At 31.0% G+C, this 12,135-nt stretch overlaps 1 protein-coding gene and 1 pseudogene across 1 annotated transcript in view; one reads left to right on the top strand and one right to left on the bottom strand.

Moving 5' to 3' along the window:
- The window catches only part of CDH12 (cadherin 12), an 843,825-nt gene that overhangs the window by 494,897 nt on the left and 336,793 nt on the right, over window positions 1-12,135 (bottom strand). The gene's annotated exons all lie outside the window — the stretch shown is intronic.
- Window positions 6,219-6,337, top strand: LOC120586367 (uncharacterized; annotated as a pseudogene).

Below are 12,135 nucleotides of genomic sequence, written 5' to 3'. Positions count from 1 at the left end.
TCACTTTTTATGAGGCTGCCATTACCTTGATTCCAGACAAAGACATTGCAAAACAAACAAACAAACAAAAAACCTGTAGGATGATATCTCTTATGAACATCAATGCAGAAATTCTCAACAAAATATTAGCAAACTGAATTCAGCAACACATTAAAAATATCATACACCATGATAAAGTTGGATTTATTTTTGGGATGCAAAACTCTTGCAGTATTATGACATTGATGTTAAATAAAGATTAACAAGCTCAATATGACAAGGTTAAATTCTTATTTCCACTAAAGATTTTACATTTTTATTGTATGTCTATACAGTAATTGATAGTAGCTGAATATTTCAAAAACAAAGAGGTCTAGGTAGCTTAAAATTTCATTTGGGTAGGGTTGAGTTAAAAGGTTTTCATAGAAGTTAATTTTTCATTGCCCTCATGAAAAATTTCTAAATGTTAACATTGTTCCAGGTGATTCATATCTTTAAAATTAATATCTTTACTATGGTCTTTTTATTCTATCATTAGTTTAATAGAGAAACAAAAAGCACATTGCATATAAACAATCCTAACATTAAAGTTCCATCCAAAATGATTACATTTCAATTAGTAAACTTGGAAATCAAATGGAATGCAGTTTGTCTGGATTTACTTTTTCTACTAAAATAAAATTTTAGTAGAAATAGAAAAGTGAAAAAAAAATTAGAAGACTATTTTAAAATATTTCCTGAGTTGATTAAAATATTTATTTAACAAATGACTAACATTACTTAGAGCCATATAATCAGAATGAAGTCTGCTTATTTAGTAACTAATACATTGTGCATCAGTTAACAAATCTCAGGTGAGCCTTTCTATTTCTAAATATTTATTAGTTCACATACAGGATGGATTAAAATGCCCATTGCAAATGTAATCTTAGTTTCTTAAACTATGTATTTTTTCATGAAAATAATATAAAAATGTATACATATCATAATAGTAGTAAATATATCATACATAGTAGCAGTAGTACATATATCACAGTAGTAGTAGATAGAGATAAATATAGATATGCTTTCTATTAACTCATTTTTGGGGATATTTACTATGTGCTGGCTCCTCGTAAGCACTCCACAGGCATTATAATATAAGCAAATGAACAAAGTAAGGCAAAGAAAAGTGGAAAGCTTGGAAATCTAATGCAAGCATACGACTAGCTGAGCAATAAAAGTCAACCTTGAATTTAAAGCAGTTTGCTTCTCTCTTCCAGCATATTCACTTACCAGGCTTAATAAAATCCCTTATTAACCTGGAAAAATAGCCTTCCTTTAGAAATATGTGATGATCCCAATTACTATCAAAACCACATTTTCTTCAAGATTTCAAAAGGCTCTTTTCTTCAACCTTAGGCCAATTTTTAACATTAAATCCTGACAAATTCAAGAACAGACCAACCTTTCACCAAATCGCATGTAAAATATTTTAGTATAATTTCTGAATATACTGATTTACCCATGTTTAGCCTCAAATTTACTTTGCCAATTAACATTCCATCTTCTTTTAAAATTTTGCTTTTGATTCACCCTCCAAGGAAAACTTTCTTTAAAAAAGAAAAAGAAATGCTTAGCTATCACTAGTTTTGTACATCTTTCTGTGATGCTTATTCATTTCCTTTTATCTTGTCTGCACCCTTCTATTATTTCTAATGTAGCACCGTGTATATCTAGTACTGTATTCTTACTTAATAAATCCTCTATAAACTAACCACATTTATTGAATCAATGTAGCAAAAACATTTTCTACAGAGATTACTCTTTTGAAGTAGAGATGTTTCATGCTAAGTTATTCATATTGATATCTACTGAATTTTGTGGTCTTTTCAACCTTTATACAAAGCTCTTTGCACAAATTTGCAAGTTGCTAGGCTGTATCTGTGACATTAAAATAATAAGTCTGTATATGTATAGTTAACTGAGCTACTCAAAGTCAAAGCCTTTTTGAATGAGAAACGAAGAGTACCCAATATTGATGGCAAAATCATGAGATATTACATACTGAAAGACACTAATCAATATCAATGCAAGAACATCTCCAAAATTATCCTAGGGTAATATATTGGTTACAGTACCTGCCATTTATCATAATAAAGACTTTTTCTATTCGCCTTTTATATATCCTTAAGATCCTCTCACTTTTTAAGAAAATACCTTAAATACTAAAAATCTTAGTAGGGGAGTGATTTTCTGCTAAATTAATTTGTTAGAAGTAATCTCCCACTGACTTCCAGTGTACTCTTTGCATGCTCCAGAAACTGTAGCTATTTGAGGTATTCAGATTCATAGTGCTTCCAGTAATGGGATCACTCAAACCTCATGTGGACCACTTGAACTTTATGGCTCACAGCAGAGAGATAACGAATCATCAGAGTTATGTCCGTCCCTCAGGTAAAGAGAAGCAGGACACTGGTGGCTACTTCGTGCAAATGAAAAAGAATGTAGAAAACAAATATATCACTGTATTTATATATCATTTTTTTGGAAAATGAGTAAGAATTTATATTTATTTGAATAGACCGAGATAAAAAATTCATGGGAAAATTTTGAAAGTCCAGTTTTATTTACCTACCGTTTTTCATATTTCTTCTCATCTTTTCCCCTCCCTGAGCACGGTGGTTATTGAAAATCAACTGCAAGACTACAATTGACTCTTCTCCTATCTTTAATAACATATGTTAACTTTGAATAGGTATGCTTCAACAAACTGTTTACTAAGGAATTGAGAATTCCATACCTGGAATAAGTTATTATCACACAGTAGAAACATTGCATATGGAATTGTTTACCATTGTATATAATGGGGCAACCAGTGATAGTTTGGCTGTGTGCTTCTCATCTACCAAGAATCTAAATTTAGAAACTATTTTTTTCTTGGCAAGTAGCTCACTTCCAAGCTCCTGCAGGTTAAACACCATTCCTTAGAGGTTGCTTTGCAGTATGTTGCTGATTTTAAGTAAAAGTGAGTGAATGTAAACATTTACTAGGAACATCAAAAGGTGATCTGTTATTAACAAACTTATTAACAAATAAGAACATATTAAACTAAGAATGATTGCTTGACTTATATGTTTGCAGTGGCTTTAAAATTATAGTTAATATAGTAGCCAGTGTTTTGTCTTTTTCCAGAATCTCATACAGCTGGAATTATATAGTCTGCATAGCCTTTTCAGAATGGCTTCTTTTACTTAGTAATATGAGTTTAAGATGCCTCCATGTCTTTTTATGACTTGATATATTATTTTTTTTAGCACTAATTAATATTGCACTGTCTGGATGTACCATAATTTGTTGATCCATTCACCTACTGCAGTGCATCTTGGTTGCTTCCAAGTTTTGGCAAAATTCAATAAATCTGCTATAAACATCCATGTACAGGTTTTTGTGCAGACTGCAGACGTACATTGTCAGCTCTTTGGAGTAAATACCAAGGAGTGTGATTGCTGGGTCATCTGATACGAGTCTCTTTAATTTTGTAAGAAACTGCCAAACTGTCTTTCAAAGTGGCTGTACCTTTTTGCATTCCCTCCAGCAATGAATGAGAGTTCATGCTGTTCCACAGCCAGGCCAGCGTTTGGTGTTATTAGTGTTCCAGATTTTAGTCATTCGAAAAGTTTTAAAGGGATATCTCATTGCTATTTTAAATGATTACATTTTCAAAATTGTTATAATAGACAGAGGATGTTTATCAAATAATTTAGTCCTCACATTTTTAATATATAGAGAGAATAATATTCCTTTTGTTTTGGCATCTCTTATATTGTCCCTATGCTTAAATTTCTTCTCCACTCATTTCTTTTTATATTCTTCTTTTAACTTTCTTTTGAATTGAGGTCCCAACATTGAATAAGCTCACATTTTCCCCTTTTAATAAAAGTTTTTTTCATAATTATGCATTCAAATTTCATTCATTAGCATTCTGCTGTATGTGTGTGCAATCATTCATCAATTCAACACACATTCATTTAATGGCCTATTAGTACCTGATACAATGTTTATATTGGAAATATGTAAGCTCATAGGAATGCATTATGTGTATAAAGAATTCACGATCTGATGGATTCAACAGGTATGTAAATAAATAATTATAAGTAGTATAATAGTAACAATGTAAAATAAAAATAACAGCTAACATTGATAGATCCCCTACCACATGACGAGATCTGTACAGAGTATTTAATACATATATTTTAACTTTCACAACAATGTTATACAACAAATTATATGGTACTCTTGTACTCTTAAGAAAATTAAGTGGTTTCCCAAGGAAACTTTCCCCACTACTTACTAGCTGGGTAGAAATTCAAACACAGACACACTGTCCTTCAAACAACTAATTGTGCACATACTTTTACCTTATCAAAGTGACATTTTAACATGCAAACGGATAACAAGTTGTAGCATGAGGATTAAAATTCAGAATTCAGAATCGCAGCCTTTTAAATCTAGAAGGGAATTTAAGTAATATGTAGCCCCTCTGTGCTGGGAGGGAATCTGTTTCCCCCACTAGACTATGGGTTTTAAAAGTTCTCAAAGTTTTCCTGGTCACAATCATTTCTCATGTATATAAGTACACCCAACACATTACCTTTTATGTGGTTAGCTTGCTTTCTATGAATGCTTTTCAGAAAGACCAATGAATTAGACAGATGCATCAGAAATAACAACGCAAATATTTATAGAGCTGTTCTGAATATACAATCTATATAGAATGTTAAAACTTGTTGAAACATGAATATAATAGGTAAAATTTAGAGAAATGGACAGAAAGAAGAAAGAAAAGCCAAAACAAATCAGAGGAAAATTTTCCTCTCAAATCATTGTAGTTTGAGTGTCTTGGAGTTTGGTGTTTACCAAGAACTTCTCTTCACATGCTTTCTTTTTTTTCTTTTATCCTATCATGAAAAAGTATGATTTATTTCAGAAATTCAAGGTTAATCTGAAAATCAATTAATATAATATACTAATAGAATAAAAGACAATAATCACATGATCATATTAACAGAAGCAGAACAGCATTTGAAAAAATTCTTTCTACAAATACACATATTTATATCTTTACATATATGACCCAATACTTACACATTTCTCCCTCCATTTTAATTTTTTTTCTACTACTAAATTGACCTCCTTAACTATTGACTTACTAGGTATTTCCATTTGGTTGTGTCAAAGGAACAGTAAAGCAAACACATTGACAATAAATGATCATTTTACTTCCAACTGATCTTTTACCTCTATTCATCTCAGTTAAATAGGATGATCAACAATACATTCTATTGCAATGCCTTCCTTTCGTATTCCTCGCATCTTGTCATCATATTAGCCACACAATATCATGGATTGTACGTAATGCCATTTAACACGGGATTTATTAACAAATTCCATTGCGCACCTTAAAATGACATGTTTCACTATTTAAAAATATTCGTTTTTCTGGGATTCTGTCTCTAACTCTCTCAGGAAAGTTATATTATTTTTGTCTGTATAATTCATTGATTAGAACATATTAATATTCATCTGTTAGTCCTGGCCCTTTTCCTCTTTGCTACCAAAATTTTCAAAGATGCTAGAACTGTTAGTCCATGATTTTAAGGGAAAAATGTGGCAATTTTTTTTTTTGTGGGGGGAGGGATTCTGTTATACAACAAGTTATACAACAAGTTATAGCAAAATAACGTAGCTCTGTAATTATTTCATAATAAATTAGATATATGGCTTGAGATCTAATACAGAGAGGCCATCACACTCTGGCCCAAATGTGGGCAGTTATCATTTCTATAAGCAGAACCAAAGAATAATGTACTCTCAAGCATTTGTATTTGTATGTACAACTAAAAGTATAAGTACAAACGTACACAAGCATATGGTATACTTTTTAAAAATTCAGAAAAGAATGGGAAATTCAATCTTAAATCAATGTAAAAATTAACATCTGTTATAACTTTTACTTATAATTTCGTTAAAAAACTGATTTTTTTATCTAAGAGAAAACATTGGCAAGCTAAAGAGCTTGAATTTTAATTATATAGTTATTCATCATAAACAATAGTTTATTTTTAATTCTATAGAAAAAATATATTTTTTATCCAATAAATATTTAAGGAATAGATCCTTATCTCTCCTAGAGTTATAATGAATTGTTAACAATACAAATCATACAAAATTTATTTCAAGTCACTACTACCTAGCATGTCTACAGCCATGCTATCCTGAACAAGCCCCATCCCGTCTGATCTCGGAAGCTAAGCAGGGTCAGGCCTGGTTAGTACTTGAATGGGAGACCACCTAGGAAGACCAGGTACTATAGGCATAAAAAAGAAAATAAAATAAATAAGGGATTGTAAGCTGACAAGGTCCTTGCAATCTGTGATGTCAACTAAGGGTTGCCTTGCCTGAAAATAAAAAGAAACAAACAAACAAAAAAAACACACAAATGTACAAAAATGGTGAAATAAATATCATCTAGTTAGACATAGAACAACTATTGGGCAGTACTGCACATGCTTGACTCTGTAAAAAAAGTGTAATACAAAAATAATAAATTAGTCTTCTCATAAAACTTCAATATTAATTATATCTACTCTGATGGTATACCTAGCTTTGAATTCTTTATTCTTAAAGACAGTTACTATTTTTAAAACTTTATAAAATAATTTAAAAAACACAACTTGAGAAATAATCTTAAATTTAATGCTCACAATATATAGTTTAAAAATAATATAAATATGGTAATGTGAAAACAACAATCACCCTCTAATTTATCTATGCTGATGATGGACTGTAAGAAATTAGGTTCGTTTTGATGAGAGATTTAATTAAGACAAAAAAATGTGACATTGCTTATGTCTACAAAGCACAATGTAAATTGAAGATCAGGTTAATTTGGTTGTCATGGCTAAGTCAAATAACAAGAAAGGATAAAGATATGTATTATGACTGCCAATATTAATTTGGGATATGTAAATTGACTCTATTATCTGTTTAATATAAATGATTATTAAAATTAATGTAGTTAAAGCCAAGGTTGTATGGACAGTGACAAGGTATATTATACAGAAATACTTTTTATTTTGGTAAAAACAAATAAAAATGTTACTCTCTACATTTAAGAAATATCCTTAAAATGTATTCTGTTTCAAGAGAATGTTTATAGAAATCCAAATCATTACATATTTTTTTACTTGTAATATGGAAATAGTTTAATGCATAGAAATGGATTTAGGTCATTTGGGGAATGATGTAGGTTAAGAACTATCAATTTCACCACTTTCCATGTTATCAAATTGAAAGTTATTTAACATATTAAAACTGAAAACTGTTGATCTCAGTGGAGGCAATAGAACCATTTTGTGTTTCAATATAGTAAGGCGTGATTCCAAAAATAGATTTCAGGATGACTGAGGTCCTGATCCTATTTAGAGTTAGGTGTTCTTGGAAACTGTCCTTAAAATTTCCTGTTAAAAAATAAACACTCAGAAAATCGAGGGCTATTACTAAATTGCATACACCAAATAAGCATAGAGGAAGGTGAACATTCTCCAAAAGTATTAGGGTGTAGTAAGCAGGATATTAAAATCCTCATGAAAAAGTCAAATTTAGATTTTCTGAAGAATTTGTTGGGCTCCTAAATGTGACCTAATTAGGCAGTATCAACTACGTGCTTTTCAGGAGCTTGAAGATTCTCTTTATTATTGAACATGTGCTGATGTTCATGCGATAGAGACTTCTCTAAAACAATTAATTTATTGTTTTTCTATATGCATTTATTTCTCTATATACATTTACACTTATAACTGTCACCATTGAGATAATTATTAATACAGTCCTTATCATTCCAGTATTGATGAGCACCTACTCTGCTCAGAAGCTAAAATCCATATCAGACAGAAATTTCAGTCTGATAACCAACATTATGAACATAATACTAGGTTCTTTAAAGTATACTAGTCTAATTGGAAAAGGGTAGAGGATATATGGAATGATATGCTGTTTAAGTATGTGTGACATGAAACAGAAAGCAAATCTAAAAGAGTTTTGTTCATGGGAATCCTTTCAGGTGATACAAATAAGTAGAAAAAGCTCTATTTAGAAGTGAAGTTGTTCCTTGAACTATATAGTAGATGAGACACTCAAAGCATGAATTAACATGCAAGATAATATATGTAAATATGATCCAGATTTACTGATCATTAATGCAAGATGCCAGAATAGATTCAACCCACAATTAATTATGGCAACCACAGTCCTTTTAAAACTGGATCTTGTTATCCTTTTGAACCACTTCCATCATCTCAGTCAATTCTTATCTATAAGGCTGTATTAGTTTTCCATCGTTGCTATACCAAACTACCACCAAAAGTGTGTAAAACAATACAAATTGATTATCTTATAGTTGCAAAGAGCAGAATTCAAAATCAGTTTCACTGGTTAAGAGCAAGGTGCCAGCAGAACTGTGTCCTTTCTCTAGGCTCTAGGAGCTAAGCTAATTAACTTTCTTGAATTCTTCAAGCTTCTACAAGCACTGCCCGCATTCCTTGGTTTGTGTGCTCACATCACTCCAATCTTTGTTTCCATTCACAAATTGCCTTCTTCGACTGACTATCTCCCTCTTATTAGTGTGTTCGTGATTATATATTGAGTCAGCCTGGCTAAGCCAAGATAATCTCCCCAACTCAATATCCTTCCATTAAGGCAAAATTAAGGCTGGAGTCAAAGAATCCTGTCTGAACCTCAGCTCAGCCAGTATGAGCTATGTATCTCTGGGCAAGTCACTCAACCTTTCTGAGATTTCATTTCCTCATCCATTAGGTTGGAATAAAATTTGTTTTTCCTTTTATTCATCAAACCAATGGGGTATGCAAACTGTGAGGTCAACCAAGGGTTGCCTCGCCTAAAAAATTAAAAATAAATAAATAAATAATGTAATAAACTGACATATTTATGTGAAGATATGTTCCAGAAGATAACTTGTATAATATTTCTTTGACAGCATTCTTTTTTGTATGCACCAGACATACAGTTGCTAGAATAAGAGGAGTGTGGCGATGCACTAGAAGTCACATGCTTAAAAATCTACAAGATTGCTTAAAATGTTTTTTTTACATTATTCTAGTCCTTTAATTGGGGATTTTGATTGCATTCACCTAAAACTGGATAATGGCCTTAATTTGTAAAACATTCCATTTTTTAATAATTTCAACTGAACATATTTTTTATGTTCCTCCATTTATTAACAAGCACACACATAATTGTTAGTAAAATCATAAGTATATGTGTATTTTTATGTTTCATTATTTTCGTTCAATGTAACCTAGAATGATGAAGAAAGAGGAATTTAAAGGAATATAAATAAAAGTCCAGCTATTAATTTGAAAACATGGATGGTCATCACTGCTATAATAAAAAAAAATATTTTTAAAATGTGTTTCCTAAAATATTTCAATACATCTTTTGATTTCTCCAGAATATTACCAGCAGATTAGTTTAAATGATGATAACTACCACCTAATTTAAGGTTCTAAGAAAATCAGCTTGTCTGTCATAGTGAATAAAATCACAGCTATTATGATAAAAGATGATTTATTATAGCTGTGGTTTCACTCACAATCCCATAATCAAAACAACATTATGAGCTCAAACATTTTGTATTATCAGGAAATTAATTGTGAAAAAAATGCTTCATATAATAATTATCACTCTGAAAATTGATCTTTCTAATTTTAGATAATTTGTTCAAAGTTAAGATAGTTATTTGATAGTTGGCATTCAAATTCAGGCTTGTTTAAAAAAATAATTACGATTCAGATATACGTTCAAAAGTCAGTGACTTAACTGTCTGTCACCTTTGCATTTTTCCCTGCGTATCTTCCTAGAGGATAGGGACAATCTTCTTCTTCCTTTCCAACTATGATTTCAAACTCAAGTAATTCTGTTGAGTTTTCTATGATTTCAAATATAATTTTGGTGATACACTATCTCCTTATTAAATATTCTGGTAACAAAATAATTATATATTAAAAAAAGCAACTCAAACACCAAAAAGGAATGAAAAATTATTGCTTTTTACAATTAAGTAGTACCAATATCTCATTGTGTGTGTCTGTATGTGTGTATATATAAAGAGGTATAGAGAGAGAGATTGGAACTGCTTTAAAAAATGAGGTTTGATTTTTCTAGTCGGCATATAAAGAGTTTGAGAATGACTACAATATTTGACATAGAAATATTTTTATTTATGGCTGCTGATTAGTGATAAAATCTTTAAAAGCTTAGTTTATGGCTGTAGAGAGAAGTGTAAGAGAACCTTTCTCCCAGGAAGTTTGAAAACAAAAACATCTATTTTTAATGATACTAAGTGACCAATTGAATGGCTATATTTAAAATGTCATTTAATTCTTCTCATAGTTTGTTATTTATGATTATATTATTATCTTTATTCATTAAATTATAAAAGACTGTTTCAGTGGAGAAAGCAGCACTGGTATATCAAAGAAAGGGACGAAAATATACTATTACTACCCGTTAGCACTGGTCTTGCTGACTGTTCATCTTACACATTTTGTCACCTTTCACTTACACATACTTTGTCACCCTTATTCACTGTCTTTTGCTCATATAATTTTACATTTTAAATTGGAAAGCTTAATACTATGAGGTACAAATCTGATTGAAGTCTCAGTAACCTATATTTATCCCTCATTGTGACACCAGATATTTTCTGTGATCTTCCTGTTTTTTATTCTGTTAATATCGCCGTGCTAATGCTTGTGTATAATCAGGTGACAGCATAAAGACAACACTCCATATGTAGCCATCCACTGGGAGAGAGGTTGTGAGGATGATCCACAGTAAATTGGTAAACAAGATGTCTTGAGAATGGACAAGGAGTCTGGAGTCTTATCATAGATTACCTCTGACTGTCTGGAAGTCATTGAAGAGAATTGAAGGAAAATCAGCTTTCCATCTAAGCTTTAAAGAGCACCCCTGGTTCCAAACGTGGGTACATATAATGTGACTGAATCACATGTCTAATCATTTTGCAGTTAGTTAAGATGTAAACAATTCCCCCAAACAATTTATATTAACACTGTAGATGAGACAATATCATAAAGGTTTTCTCTATGTCTAGAAATGACATAGGCATTGGATAGCCAGCTTTAATTCATATTTACGTGGTCAGAACGAACATATTCATTAGATTCCTTCACTCTATTGAAGCAATGATCATGCACTCAAAGGCAGATTTAGTGAAAAAGTTCTGTTAGATAGCGTCTATGCATACCTACAGATGCAACCTTTTCATTTGAATCAGAAGTCTAGCTAAAGATCTCGAATTTCAGATGATTTTCCTGTGATTTGTTTCTCAGTCAGACTTTCTCCATAGGCTAATGCACCAATACTAACATTTTGTTAGGTCACACATTTATGAATCATCTCACGGAGAAGGTTCAAGGAAGCCTTGGTAATTAATAACTAATTGTTTAAGTCCAAGGCCTAGGGAGTCATACATAAAATGAGACTGAGGGACTTGTTAATGACTATAACCATCATGAAAATAAAAAGTACCATACCAATTATGTATAAGACTTGATACTTAAGAAATCTCAGGTGACAGTCTTCAAAAAAGTGACATTGTGAATATAAGACTTTTAGGGAACACTTGCAGCTTTCTTAATCCATTCGATTTCCAAAAACATGAACCAGAAAATATAAAAGGATTTGATTCCATGCTTGTATTTTATTTAAAATATATTCTCAAATTGTCATGATCTGTGATAAAAATATGTTGCATAAAGCAAAGTTATATGTATTCCACTTAGGTTATATACATTAATCGCTAGTTATTAGAAAATAAATGCAACCTGACTAATACAAGTTAAGCAGGCATTAATTATAAATTGAAGAGTTTAGAATGATTATATTCTAAATCTGTTTTTGGTTCTAAAAGTAAAAATAACAAATCATCTTTCTCTATACACACACACTTAGAATGTAATTGCCATATATTTTATTTTTCCTTTCCTACTTCCATAAGATAAAAACATTAATTTTCATAGGAAAAAAAAAAGTACTTCAAGACACTTTTTATTCTAGTCTGCAGTTGTATAA

This window comes from Pteropus medius, unplaced genomic scaffold (genome assembly GCF_902729225.1).
Source record: "Pteropus medius unplaced genomic scaffold, Ma_sr-lr_union100, whole genome shotgun sequence".
NCBI classification, from domain to species: Eukaryota; Metazoa; Chordata; class Mammalia; order Chiroptera; family Pteropodidae; genus Pteropus; species Pteropus medius.
The sequence above is the reverse complement of the archived record's forward strand: the minus strand, read 5'-3'. Positions and strand labels throughout refer to the sequence as shown.